The sequence below is a fragment of the Oncorhynchus gorbuscha genome, linkage group LG10 (genome assembly GCF_021184085.1).
Source record: "Oncorhynchus gorbuscha isolate QuinsamMale2020 ecotype Even-year linkage group LG10, OgorEven_v1.0, whole genome shotgun sequence".
Classification (NCBI taxonomy): Eukaryota; Metazoa; Chordata; class Actinopteri; order Salmoniformes; family Salmonidae; genus Oncorhynchus; species Oncorhynchus gorbuscha.
In genome coordinates this window covers 72562238-72577022 of record NC_060182.1, presented here as the reverse complement: position 1 = coordinate 72577022, position 14785 = coordinate 72562238, and the positions used below count along the sequence as shown (strand labels likewise).

General features: G+C 43.5%; 1 pseudogene; it reads right to left on the bottom strand.

Moving 5' to 3' along the window:
- LOC124046507 overlaps positions 1-14785 on the bottom strand; it is a 66902-nt pseudogene that overhangs the window by 2180 nt on the left and 49937 nt on the right.

Below are 14785 nucleotides of genomic sequence, written 5' to 3'. Positions count from 1 at the left end.
ATCATGAGGCAGGAAAATTATGTGGATATACTGAAGCAACATCTCAAGACATCAGTCAGGAAGTTAAAGCTTGGTCGCAAATGGATCTCCCAAATTGAGAATGACCCAGAGCATACTTCCAAAGTTGTGGCAAAATGGCTTAAGGACAACAAAGTCAAGGTATTGGAGTGGCCATCACAAAGCCCTGTGTGTGTTAGAAGGGAGGCCTACAAACCTGACTCAGTTGCAACACCAGCTCTGTCAGGAGGAATGGGTCAAATTTCACCCAAACTATTGTGGGAAGCTTGTGGAAGGCTACCCGAAACGTTTGACCCAAGTTAAACAATTTAAAGGCAATGCTACCAAATACTAATTGCGGGTACGTAAACTTCTGACCCACTGGGAATGTGATGAAAGAAGTAAAAGCTGAAATAAATCATTCTCTCTACAATTATTCTGACATTTCACATTCTTAAAATAAAGTGGTGATCCTAACTGACCTAAGACAGGGAAATTTTACTCGCATTATTAAATGTCAGGAATTGTGAAACACTGAGTTTATATGTATTTGGCTAAAGTGTATGTAAACTTCCGAGTTCAACTGTAGCTACACATCAGAGGGTCTTGGTTGATTAATTAAATCACCGCAGTGGGTCAATACTACATTACATTTACATTTAAGTCATTTAGCAGACGCTCTTATCCAGAGCGACTTACAAATTGGTGCATTCACCTTATGACATCCAGTAGAACAGTCACTTTACAATAGTGCATCTAACATTATTCACCAATGCAAAGTTCACAAGAATCAGTGGATGAAGAAAACTGAAAACAAAGGAGTTTTATCATGTTCCTTACTCTGAGTAATCTTGGAGTACATGCACTGAAAATATTAATATCTCCCTGTACAGGACAATATATCCCTGTACAGGACAGAATCCCAGGATCTTGGGGATTTGAGAAAGCCAAATTAAGGTTTAGGGGAGCTCTAGTATTAAATCAAATTCTATTTGTCACGTGCAGAGTTTACAGCAGGTATAAATGGTGCATGCAGTACGATGATCAATATAAATAATGATAGGGCCATACAATAAGTAATAGAATAGGTAGTATGTGTAGTAGTAATCTGATGAGTACACAATATACACTTGTGGCCAGTTTATTAGGTACACGCATCTAGTACTGGGTCTTAGCCCCCTGTAGCCATGAAGAGATGCACCTGGTCAACAACAATGTTCGGATGCGCACTTTCGTGCGTGAAAAGCCTGTCTGGCATCGACAATCGTACCAGGCTCAAAGTCGCTTAGGTCACTTGTTTTTCCCATTCTCACCTTCAATAAAACAGTAACTGAATGCCTCAATGCCTGTCTACCTGTTTTATCTAGCAAGGCACAGCCACGTGACTCACTGTCTGTAGGAGCAAACCATTTTCATGAACGGGGTGGTGTACCTAATAAACTGAGTGTATACAGTATAAATTATGGATGTGCTAAATTATGGATGAGGTCCAAGACAGAATTTTGTCGAGGCACAGATCCGGGGAAGGGTACCAAAACATTTCTGCAGCATTGAAGGTCCCCAAGAAGACAGTGACCTCCATAACTATCTAATGGAAGAAGTTTGGAACCACCAAGACTCTTCCTAGAGCTGTCTGCCCGGCCAAACTGAGCAATCGGGGTAGAAGGGCCTTGGTCAGGGAGGTGACCAAGAACCCAATGGTCACTCTGACAGAGCTTCAGAGTTCCTATTTGGAGATGGGAGGACCTTCCAGAAGGGCAACCATCTCTACAGCACTCTACTAATCAGATCTTTATGGTAGTGTCCAGACGGAATTCACGCCTCTGTAAAAGGCACATGATTGCCCCCTTTGGAGTTTGCCAAAAGGCACATAAAGGACTCTCAGACCATGAGAAACAAGATTCTGTGGTCTGATGAAACCAAGATTGAACTATTTTGCCTGAATGCCAAGCGTCACATCTGGAGGAAACCTGGCACCATCCCTATGGTGAAGCATGGTGGTGGCAGCATCCAACAGGACAACAACCCTAAGCACACAGCCAAGACAATGCAGGAGTGGCTTTGGAACAAGTTTTTGAATGTTCTTGAATGGCCCAGCCAGAGCCCGGACTTGAACCCGATTGAACATTTCTAGAGAGACCTTAAAATATCTGTCTAGCTCCCCATTCAACCTGACAGAGCTTGAGAGGATCTGCAGAGAAGAATGGGAGAAACTCCCCAAATACAGGTGTGCCAAGCTTGTAGCGTCATACCCAAGAAGACTCAAGGCTAAAGGGTCTGAATACTGAATATGCAAATGTGATATTTCAGTTTTTTATTTTTTATCAAATCTGCTAAAATGTTTAAAAACCTGTTTTTGCTTTGTTATTATGGGGTATTGTGTATAGCTTGATGAGGGGGGAAAACGATTTAATCCATTTTAGAATAAGGATGTAACATAACAAAATGTGGAAAAAGTCATGGGGTTTGGATACTTTCCAAATGCACTGTAGTCTTTAAGATACAGGTCTAAGCAGGTGAACAGCTAGGGTTAGCTATTCAGCAGTCTGATGACCTGGTTCCCTTTGCTTTCTTGCAGTTAACCATGGTTGACAGACGAAGAACAACGATCCCAAGCACCACCCTCCTTTTGAATCTTCCAGTCTGTTATTCGAACTCAATCAGCATGACAGAGTGATCTCCAGCCTTGTCCTCATCAACTGACATGATGTCAGCTGGTCCTTTTGTGGCAGGGCTGAAATGCAGTGGAAAAGTTTTGGGGGGATTCAGTTCATTTGCATGGCAAAGAGGGACTTTGCAATTCATCTGATCACTCTTCATAACATTCTGGAGTATATGCAAATTGCCATCATACAAACCGAGGCAGCAGACTGAAAATTTATATTTCTGTCATTCTCAAAACTTTTGGCCACGACTGTACACACAAACTCCCTATATTGATCTTTCAAATGAGTACCTCTGCGACCTGAAACAAGCCATTCCAAACATACTGAGAAATCTGTTCATCGACTACAGCTCAGCTTTCAAAACCATAGTTCCCTCTAAGATCATTAAGCTCAGGGTCCTGACTTCCTGACAGGCAGACGCCAGGTGGTGAGGGTAGACAACATCTCTCCCGTCAAGATGACTCTCAACACAGGGGCACCCCAGAGGGGTCAAAAGCTTAAACTTTCCCGGCATGTACATCATAGAGGACCGGGGTGAGGATGAATGAGCCACTTCGAAGATGGGGATGATGGTATGAATTTAGCCAGGACAACGGGGTTAACACCCCTACTCTTACGATAAGTGCCATGGGACCAAAGAGAGCCAGGACAACCGTTTAACGACCCATTTGAAAGACGGCACCCTACACAGGGCAATGTCCCCAATCCCTGCCCTGGGGCATTGGGATATTTTTTTAGATCAGAGGAAAGAGTGCCCCCTATTGACCAACTGCATCACTGCCTGGTATGGCAACTGCACCGTCCTCAACTGCAAGGCTCCACAGAGGGTGATGTGGATGGCCCAATGCATCACTGAGGGCAAGCTCCCTGCCCTCCAGGACATATACACCAGGCGGTGTCTGAGAAAGGCCTGGGAGATCGTCAAGGACTCCAGTAACCCGAGCAACGGACTGTTCACTCTGTTACTCATCATTGCTTTGAACAAAAAGGGCATCACAGGGTAGGATATTGCTGCCAGTCAGATTGCACCTAAATCAACCATTTATCGGATCATCAAGAACTTCAAGGAGAGCGGTTCAATTGTTGTGAAGAAGGCTTCAGGACACCCAAAGAAGTCCAGCAAATGTCAGGACCGTCTCCTAAAGTTGATTCAGCTGCAGGATCCGGGCACCACCAGTACAGAGCTTGCTCGGGAATGGCAGCAGGCAGGTGTGAGTGCATTTGCACGCACTGTGAGGCAAAGACTTTTGGAGGATGGCCTGGTGTCAAGAAGGGCAACAAAGAAGCCACTTCTCTCCAGGAAACATCAGGGACAAGCTGATATTCTGCACAAGCTACAGGGATTGGACTGCTGAGGACTGGGGTAAAGTAATTTTCTCTGATGAATCCCCTTCTGACTGTTTGGGGCATCCAGAAAAAAAGCTTGTCCTGAGAAGACAAGGTGAGAGCTACCATCAGTCCTGTGTCATGCCAACAGTAAAGCATCCTGAGCATCCTGATTCATGTGTGGGGTTGCTTCTCAGCCAAGGGAGTGGGCTCACTCACACTTTTGCCTAAGAACACAGCCATGAATAAAGAATGGAACCAACACATCCTCCGAGAGCAACTTCTCCCAACCATCCAGGAACAGTTTGGTGACGAACAATGCCTTTTCCAGCATGATGGAGCACCTTGCCATAAGGCAAAAGTGTTAAATAAGTGGCTCGGGGAACAAAACATAGATATTTTGGGTCCATGGCCAGGAAACTCCCCAGACCTTAATCCCATTGAGAACTTGTGGTCAATCCTCAAGAGGCGGGTGGACAAACAAAAACCCACAAATTCGGACAAACTCCAAGCATGGATTATGCAAGAACGGGCTGCCATCAGTCAGGATGTGGCCCAGAAGTTAATTGACAGCATGCCAGGGCGGATTACGGAGGTCTTGATAAAGAAGGGTCAACACTGCAAATATTCACTCTTTGCATCAACTTCATGTAATTGTCAATAAAAGCCTTTGACACTTATGAAATGCTTGTAATTATACTTCAGTATTCCATAGTAACATCTGACAAAAATATCTAAAGAAGACTGAAGCAGCAAACTTTGTCGAAAGTTTTATATTTGTGTCATTCTCAAAACTTTTGGCCACTACTGTACGTGATGGGAAAGGTTTTGAAAGTTGGATTTTTGGGAGGCCAGGTTAAAGGTAATGATGTACTAGATGGCTGGCATCCTGGCTCTGGTCTTACCTGGCAGCACGGTGAGGAAAGCACTGCGGAAACTGTAGCCCATGGTGTTGGCACCCAGACAGATGTACATGCCAGCATCCTCCTCCTTGGCGCGGGTGATGAGCAGCTTGTTGAGGTAGGAGCCATCAGGGCGTGACCACACCTCTCCCGTGGGCAGCACCACAAAGCGATGGTCGCCCACCTCGATGGTGGAATTGTACCGACTCTCCCCGTTGGACTCCACACGCTTGAGCCACTGGATGACTGGTTTGACATCGCTCCTCACTTTGCACTGGAATGAGGTAGTCCCCCCCATAGTCCACTGTGGTGTTGACCGGGTGAGTGCCCGTCAAGATGGGTTTGGAGTTGGTCCGCTCTGCAGAGAGACATAATGGACGAACTGTCACAACTATTCCATATTTCATCAAGGCTGACTCTCTGCATGTACCAGCGTAATGGCAGTTATTGGCCTCAGGCTTAGAACTTGTAACAGAGAGAGACGGAGAGAGAGAAATACCACATGTAACACAAGACGTATGTGTGATTAGTTTCCTCTCTCTCTGCTCCTGGTTGTACAGGACACACATCTCAGGGGGAGGAGGGGTTCAGGGGGGGTGGGGGGCTGGCAGACAGCTGGATCTTAATCAGCTCAAGATTGGAGGGGCTTGTGGTTGAGCAGCCCCCTCCTCCTCCCCCACACACCAGAACACAACCCTCATTCTCAGACCTGCCTTCTCAATATGCTTCTCATATACGTACATGATTAGACAAGCACATTCATCCATGGAGTAGGGATATGAGTAAGACTTACTGATCAAACGCAGCCGTCTGACGAAGGTACATCAGAGAGCAAGGATCTCCAAAAGGTTATGGTTCCTCCTCAAATCCAGACCCGACGTTACTATGATTACGTGGCAATTGCATCAACGTTCACATTGAGCTTCCATCCACGATAGCCAATATATCATTATCACAACGTCCATAGAACTCAGTCTGCAGGACTGTGATACAGTATATAATACAGTATTTTATGGTTCTTTCCCCTGAGGAGTCTACCTCATACATTAGCAATGAGATCTTGGACTGACTCGTTAAGTGTATTTATAACTCAGGCCTCTGTGACTGTATGATACTTACGTATGACCTCCACTTTGTAGGTGGCGTTGATCTCCCCGGCTCGGTTGGAGATTCTGCAGGTGTACTTGCCGCTGTTCTCCGGGGTCAGGTTCCTCAGGCTCAGAGTCCACTTCTTCTGGCGCCCCTCGCCAACCTCGCGCTCCGTCAGCGGCCTGTCGTCCTTCAGCCACACAAGGTCTGGCCGAGGGTTACCGCTGGCTGTACACTTCAGCCGCACAGAGCTACCCACTGGGCGGGCAATCACCCGTTTCCTCATTTTAGCAGGCTGTGTGAAGCGGGGACGCACTGTGGGAAAAGGAGGAAAGCGAGTTTTGGGTTTACAACTTTGCAGAGATGCATAACAGAATCATAAAATAAGACTCAATCTAATGCAAATAACTTCAGTAATGTTGCTTTTTTATGATCTTACCTAGTTTTCCTGATAGGTGGTCAGGGTCATACTCTGAGTCCACCCCACCAGGGACCCCTGGCCCAGTCTCATCAGCACCAGAGTCATCTGTAGGGGAAAAGGAACAGAACATTTATATTTTAACATTGCAAAGAAAATATGCAGCATATAATTGAACATGGTATAAAAGTTATGCCCAATACTCACACAGGAAAGGCCTTGGAGGTCTTAACAGAGGGTGATGACAGAGATATGAAGTAAGCCTATTAGGGTTTCACGAGTGTTAAACTTGAAAGACTTCTGTCGCCATTTGGGCTAACATCAACTGGAGTGACCTTCCAGTTCTGATCTCAGAGGGGTATTTCTTAGTTATTTCAACGCGGTTTATATAATTCATTCACATTCAAAGCTGAACACTATCAAATATGTTGTTATTATGGAGTAGACACAAGTTGTTAGTCAGATTCACCTCTCCTCTAACTCAGGACACAATTATGAGGCTTATGAGTATTCCCTTACAAAAAAGGATTGCCGTTTTGAAACTGCAGTAAAAGTGCAGTAACTGCAGTCGACTGTGGTATTTTGAACTGAACTGCAAATTTGCTGCAGTATAAAAAAACAGTTATTTTGGATGCAGTATTTTCAAGCATACTGCAGTTATACTGCACACTGACTGCAATCTTTTTTCGTAAGGGATTCAACAAGCAGTGGAAAAATGTTTCAGTTGAATTCAATGCTTTTTGTTTCACACTTTTTACATTTTCATTGACAAGGCCCCCAGCCAAACAGGCACAGTAAAACACGCTTGGCTCCATCTGAGTAAATTTAGCATTTATAGGATACACTGAGGGGGTACATGCTAAGGTCACACGCTGTAACATTTGGGAGGAATATGATCAGTTTTCATAAGTGCAGCTCTGAAAGACAGCTGTGGAGTTGATGTCATTGACTGACTGACTTCATGTGGTGGAGCTAAGACACGGCTTAGTGAAAATATTATCAATGAAACATAATAGATCATTTGTAATGCATATCCACTTCGTGAGGTAGACATTGATGAATTTATGGAATGTAGTATCATGTTCCTTGCCAACTACTACCATTCCTCAGAATACCAAACATTATGACCAATTATAGAAGTTCAACCAAAGCAGAGCAGGGTGTCAGATAGATAGATTGCACATGCCACTACTGCACTGAATCACTTCATGCTAGTAGAGTCATTCACAAGTTTCAAATATTTTCAAACATACCAGCACTGAGCTTGTCAGTTCTAACGTTGCCTACTTTCTAAAGCTTCACATTCTGAAGTATCCACTATAGACTTCTGATATTGACGTCAAACACATTTCATAAATGAAGTGAATGTGTTACTCAGTACTTAGAAAATACGTCTTATGAGGTACATTTCATAAATAAATATAACATTTATGTTCTATTGTCATACACAATGGATCCCCTAACCTTTTTGCCCACAACCCCCTTTTGATATTTAACAAAAATGTGCGACCCCACCATGTAAAAAGAAGTGATGTAATCAACGGCCATTATTTACTTTTTTAATTGGGGTTGACAGTCTACTGTAAATCAATCCCACAATACTTTGGACTGTATTTCAATCTGAAGATAGTATGGTTTGAAGTGACTGAAATGCATCAGAACGGTATTGCGAAGTTGTGAAGACCATCAGGCAATAACATGTTGATATTCTTTTCCCCACAGTCTGATTTAGTGCCTGGTCTACTGAGTCCTGCACGGCTTGTGGGCATTGTAGAGGGAAACAGAAGACACATACCACTGGGGGAAAAGATTATGAATCAACGTTGTTTCCAAGTCATTTCAACCCCAAAAATCAATGTGATGACATTGAATCCAATGTGGAAAACTAATTGGATTAGCAAAAAGTCATCAAATTCAGGGGTTTTCGTATTTTTTTCACACAACATTTAACCTAAATCCAATGACATGATGAAATGCTTTGTTGATTTCACTTTGAATTCACGTTAGTTGACAATTCAACCAAATGTAAATCAAAACTAAACGTTGAACTGAAGTCTGTGCCCAATGGGATACGTGTTCCTAAGTGATGGGGGTCATAATATTTTGGAGCTTAAACAGTTCAAAAGATAGAGCAACATTTGTAGGAAGAAAACAGACACCGCTCTGTTTATTATAACCACATCTAGCGGCTATCGGAGGATACTGATGTTACTTCTATGAACCAAGCACAAGTTTTTATTTTTTTATTTTAGAGTTTCTCTCACGACCTCATTTTCAAATCAGGCCACCCCTAGTTTGGGAAACACTGCCATACACCTTGTACAGAGCCTGAACCCAGTGTAGCCTCCAGTAAAATGTGTCCAAATCCAGTTTGGCGCACACTCTGCATTTGAATGGGGCAGGTAAAGGGACCAGATGCGGCTTCTAACCCCCCACTCCAGCCACCCTCCGACTTTCCCCCAACCCCCCAAAGCTGTCTATGGTTCTCTGGGCACAAAACTTCCATTGTCTGTCACCTCCAGCACCAGGCCCAGTCATGATGTCATATGACTATTACAAACAAAAAAGTTACTTGGCCATTTTAAACTGGAATAAGAACCATAAAGTCCCCTGATGTCCAATATTGAAGGGCTTAAACTGGCCAACTATAATAACCCATTCCCTTTAAAAAACAGCCTCCATTGGAAGATATATTTCTCTGCTGCTCACTTGGGCTCTCCACATTCCTCCCGGTTCCTGAACTTTCCAATCCAAACAGAACACGGTCCCATGCTGCCTGGATTTTCTTTTCACATTTTTTTGTTCCTGAATCTCTTTCCTCTCTATTTTCTTGAGGTCCTTAGGAACAATGGTACCCTTTATGAGTCTGGGCCTAAACTACTATCCTAGGCTGCTATTGTCTTTACACAATGTTGGCTCACTGGACCTGCAGACTGGGGGAAGGCAGGACATCTCAGTGCTGCTACATAGTTGTTATTGTTGGAATACTGAAAAATACAATTATCAGTAAAAAAGGAGAGGACTTGCAGGCCTCCCTGTCAACCCTTTTTGTGTCCTCTCTCTCTCCTTGAGAGGGGCCCTATCCTCCCTCATCAAAGAGTAACTAAGAACAGCAATCCACTCGGATTCTGCAGGACACAACTTTCAAGCGATAAAACATGTAGACTACTTTGTATTCCAATTGTATTACCAGAATGGAATATAACTTCTAAATAAACACAGCACATTTGTACATTTAGAGATGGAAGGGAAAGGCAAACACCCACGTACCCAGACACATTCAGTTACAGACATAATGTTGGGAAGACAGGCAAAGTAAACGGCTAACAACAACCAAAGAATCCACTGAAACTATCTCTCTAGCCTACTGTACCACTGGGTCTGGTGCCCTCCCTTCTTTCTCTCCTCTTCATTCACAAATCCAGACAAAGGTAATAGGTCACTCTCACTCCCTGGCCTTGAGCTTCAACTGAATCTCAGGAAAATGCCCCATCATTCTGTAGGTCACAATGAGTTTCAGATCTGAGTCATATACATGGTTTCTGGGTAGCGTCATATTAAAAGTTATTTCACTATGAATGGTATTATTACTTGGCAAACTACATTTCGTCAGCCGGTGATTGTCAAGCAAATAACTGTCGGTCTCATGGTAATTGACAGTGATAAACACATTTAGCATCTCCTGGCTTCCACAAATAGCCTACAAGCTACTGATGATGACCTTTGGAAGATCTACATTTTAAAAAGTCTAATAAATCCATGTAATATAGCCTACACCTTCACAACAAATCCATTATTTATTTTAGACAGGTCTAAAGAAGCATGATATGAAGAAAATGTAGTCTATTTCAGAAGAACAGAATAGCATACTCTGAGTTGTCCTTATGTTAGGTCCTGATCTGGCTATGATAGATAAATGGCTGTGGGCTACACTAGTTAATTTAGCAGACAAGACTTTCTTCGAATTCAATAGCATTATTTTATATTATGAAGAATACAATTTAACAAATATTTTCTCCCAACGATTTGAGGGAGTGCGCACATACATCATCAAACAACCACCATATGTTATCAGCCACACATAATGTAGTGTATCTGGACAGTCAACAAAGTCTGTACTATCACTTCCACTACAGCACTTCTACTATCACTACCACTGTACTATAGAGATTTAAAGTATCCATGTAGAAATGAAGGCTACCATGATCCTCTCTCTGTTTACATGGTCTGTGCTGTGTCAACACCGTGTTACAGTATAAACTTTACACCATGCTAATTGTAAAAAACGGATCAGTGTAGATTGTCTGTCTGTCTGTCTGTCTGTCTGTCTGTCTGTCTGTCTGTCTGTCTGTCTGTCTGTCTGTCTGTCTGTCTGTCTGTCTGTCTGTCTGTCTGTCTGTCTGTCTGTCTGTCTGTCTGTCTGTCTGTCTGTCTGTCTGTCTGTCTGTCTGTCTGTCTGTCTGTCTGTCTGTCTGTCTGTCTGTCTGTCTGTCTGTCTGTCTGTCTGTCTGTCTGTCTGTCTGTCTGTCTGTCTGTCTGTCTGTCTGTCTGTCTGTCTGTCTGCCTGTCTGCCTGCCTGTCTGCCTGCCTGTCTGCCTGTCTGCCTGTCTGCCTGTCTGTCATGTCCCTATCTATTCCAGCAGGAGGGGTGAGGGTGGAGTGGTGGCTGGGGTGGGGGTTTAGGAGGGTCGGGTGGGAGTCAGTTGTCAGGAGACCACCCCAAACAGAGCACAAACAGCCAGCTGGGGCGATTGAGGAGGCGCCATGTTGCACTGGCTGACCAGATTCTTGGGATAGCTCAGGGGAGGACAGGCTGCCCACTGGCCGATTTGGAGAAGGATTGCTTCTACAGCAGTGGCTGGATGGGGAAACACCCTTATATCACCAGGACCACCCCCTTTTCTTTCTCTCACTCTTTTCTCTCTTTCTTCCTTCCACATCTTTCATTTCTTTCTTATACCCCTATCCCATTGTTTCTCCCCTACTCGCCCTCTCCTTCTCCTCCCTGCCCTTCTCTCTTTATGTCCTGATTAAAAAGTGTGTTGTTCACTACGGCCCTTGAGCTTCAAAGCCAGCCAGGATATTGAACAGCACTCTTTCTGAGCTCCAGCAAAAATAATCCACTCAAATGATGGATGCTGTTTGCAGAGCTACCCTGGAAGCTAGCCATTATTACACCTCCCATTTACAATACTTCAAATAAATAATCTCTCTGAGAAGTCTACCAGCCTTCCCCACCAGGCATTGAACTATATACAAAACACTATTAAAATGTCTAATAACTAGGTACATCAAGAGGTACAATCATTTCACCATTAATTGGAAACGTTCCGCTCACAATAATTATGGACCATTCTACCGTTTTTAGGCTGTCAGTTCTCCCAATGTATGACTTCCGTCCTGTAAATGTTTTAAAATGAGGCTCCCCTAATCTCCGTAGCCAAAAAAGCCTCTGACTGCACTGCACACCTGATAGGACTATTATAAAAACAAACAAACTGGTGATGTGTGCCAGTCCCTGGCTGGAATGATGGATTAGAGAACAGCAAGGAGAGAGAGAGAGAGAGGAGAGCGAGGGAGAGGCAGAGGCCTCTGTGGTCTTACAAAACAGATATGTGGAATGACTGCTGAGAGACTAGTGTTGGGTTGTCACGCATTCACCACAAACAGTGGGAAAGAAAAACAGAACCAACTCCATCAGGCTTAAGAGCGAGGCCAAACAGTTTGTGATGGAGATCAGAGAGGGTGAAAATAATGGTGTTCAGTTTAATAAAATACACATGAGAAAACAGTATCCCTCAAGAAAAAAAATGCCTTTGAACTTTTAAAGGTAAGAGACATCTCTGTCCTGTGTGGGAGTAGATAGTAATACAAGCAGGCATGTTGAACTTATCTTATAAACCTCCCCCTGTTTCAGCACTACTTGAAAGCCTAAATACTTTTCATTTCATCAAACTGCAGATGTCAAGCTATATAAATCAGTTTTGAGTTACAAACACTACTACAGTATGTAAGCAGCAGAGTTGGAGAGTAATCTGATTACAAAAAACTTCAACTGTAATCAGTTACAATACCAGCAAAACATATTGTAATCAGGTTACAGATACTTTTTAAAAACTAGATGATTACTTCTTGGATTACTTTTAAATTCAGAAAGGATGTTTGCAAAAAAATACACTATGACATCTTTCTGTTTTCTCAATGACATTTAATTCAGCATTGAAAATAAGTTTGTTCTATCTGAGCGAGTCTGACCACAAATCAGAAACAACTATGATAACACCCAAATGTGTTTGATGGATCCTTCTTGTTTTTTTCGAATGCCTCTTAAGGGGAAAGTAATCCAAAAGTAACGTAAAGTTATCCGATTACGTGACTGAGTTTGGGTAATTACTGATTACAATTTTGGATAAGTAGGCTAACTAGTAACTGTAATGGATTACATTTAGAAAGTATCCTACCCAACCCTGGTAAGACGAGAGGGAGAGATGCTATCTATCATTTGGATACATTGACTTGATTTATACAAATGGTGCTGTACTCTGCAATCATATGGATTGTTCTGAACTTAGCATGATCCACTGTCAATCATGTGGGCAACCTGAAACTTTGCATATTCGATAAATGTCTGCCAAAAGTAGTGCTCTTATTTTCCATGTACAGTAAAATAATGTAAGTACAGTACAGTACAGTCATAGACAACCATGAAATACAGCTCTAGTGTGAATTTTGACATTCCTCCTCTTGGTGTGTGTCTAAAAATCTATTTTTATTGTCCAGGAACAGTCAACAGATAAAACATTTTTTGGGGGGAAGGGGTACTTTTACCCCTTTTTCTCCCCAATTTTGTGATATCCAATTGGTAGTTACAGTCTTAGCTCATTGCTGCAACTCCCATACTGACTCAGGAGAAGCGAAGGTTGAGAGCCATGCGTCCTCCGAAACACGATCCTGCCAAGCCACACTGCTTCTTGACACACTGCTCGCTTAACCCGGAAGCCAGCCGCACCAATGTGTCGGAGGAAACACCGTCCAGCTGGCGACTGAAGTCAGCTTGCAGGCGTCCGGGCCCGCCACAAAGAGTCGCTAAATCGCAATGGAACAAGGTAATCCCAGCCGGCCAAACCCTCCCCTAACCTGGATGACGCTGGGCCAATTGTGAGCCGCCTCATGGGTCTCCTGATCATGGCTGGCTGTGACACAGCCTAGGATCGAACCCGGGTCTGTAGTAATGCCTTAGACCGCTGCGCCACTCGGGGAGACAATCAACAGATCTACCCTCTCTCTGACTTCTCAGTCAACTTCATCTTTAATGTGAGCCAAAATAACTTTGTTAGAATAACACTTCCCCAGATCCGCAACTCGACCCTATGATACTACCCAACGGACACCATTCTCTTTACTTTCTGTTGTCCTGGTCTGATCTATGTGATTAGGGTTCTACTCCAAAATAAGGCCAGTTTGAAAGGCCACCACCTTAGTCGCTGTTCTAGCCAGCTACCACCCGGTACTACCCTATAGAGTAATTGACCACTGGTCACTTTAATAATGTTTACATACCGTTTTACGCATTCTAGAGATGGCTCATCCTACAGTATATAACTACTGCTATACACACCTTTTCTAGTCATATACTGTCCATACTGTCTTTACACACCATTATATGTATATATATTTATATTGCGTTTCCCTGACATTGCTCGTTCTGATATTTCTTTTTCGGGATTATTGTGTTTTTTCTGGGGAATAGTTACAGGGGACAGGAGGGGATGAATGAGCCAATTGTAAACTGGGGAATATTAGGTGACCGTGATGGTTTGAGGGCCAGATTGGGAATTTAGCCAGGACACCGGGGTTAACACCCCTACTCTTTCGATAAGAGCCATGGGATCTTTAATGACCTCAGAGAGTCAGGACACCCGTTTAACGTCCCATCCGAAAGACGGCACCCTACACAGGGCAGTGTCCCCAATCACTGCCCTGGGGTATTGGGAATTATTACACTGTTGGAGCTATAAACACAAGCATTTCAAAGCACCAGCGATAACATCTGAACATCTGTGTATGCGACTATAATACAATTTGATTTGATCACAAGACCAGGAAGCAGCTCCTCCAGTCGGCCCCTGCCATCCACCCCCCTCCCCTGCAGGAGGCTCTGGACCTAATTAGGCATCTTAAACTAAACAGTGCTATCACACTCCAGTCCTCTCATTCATCACGCTCAGAGTAAACTGTACTGTACAGTTGCTTGACTTGACTGAGAGTTACAAGTATGTCTCTTGCACATGAGACCATCATGTCCTCTTATAAGCTTTAAGAGGCTTAATAGGTTAATGTTAAGGGGAATATGTTTCTTGTTGGACAATTCCAAGTTAAGGAGCCCC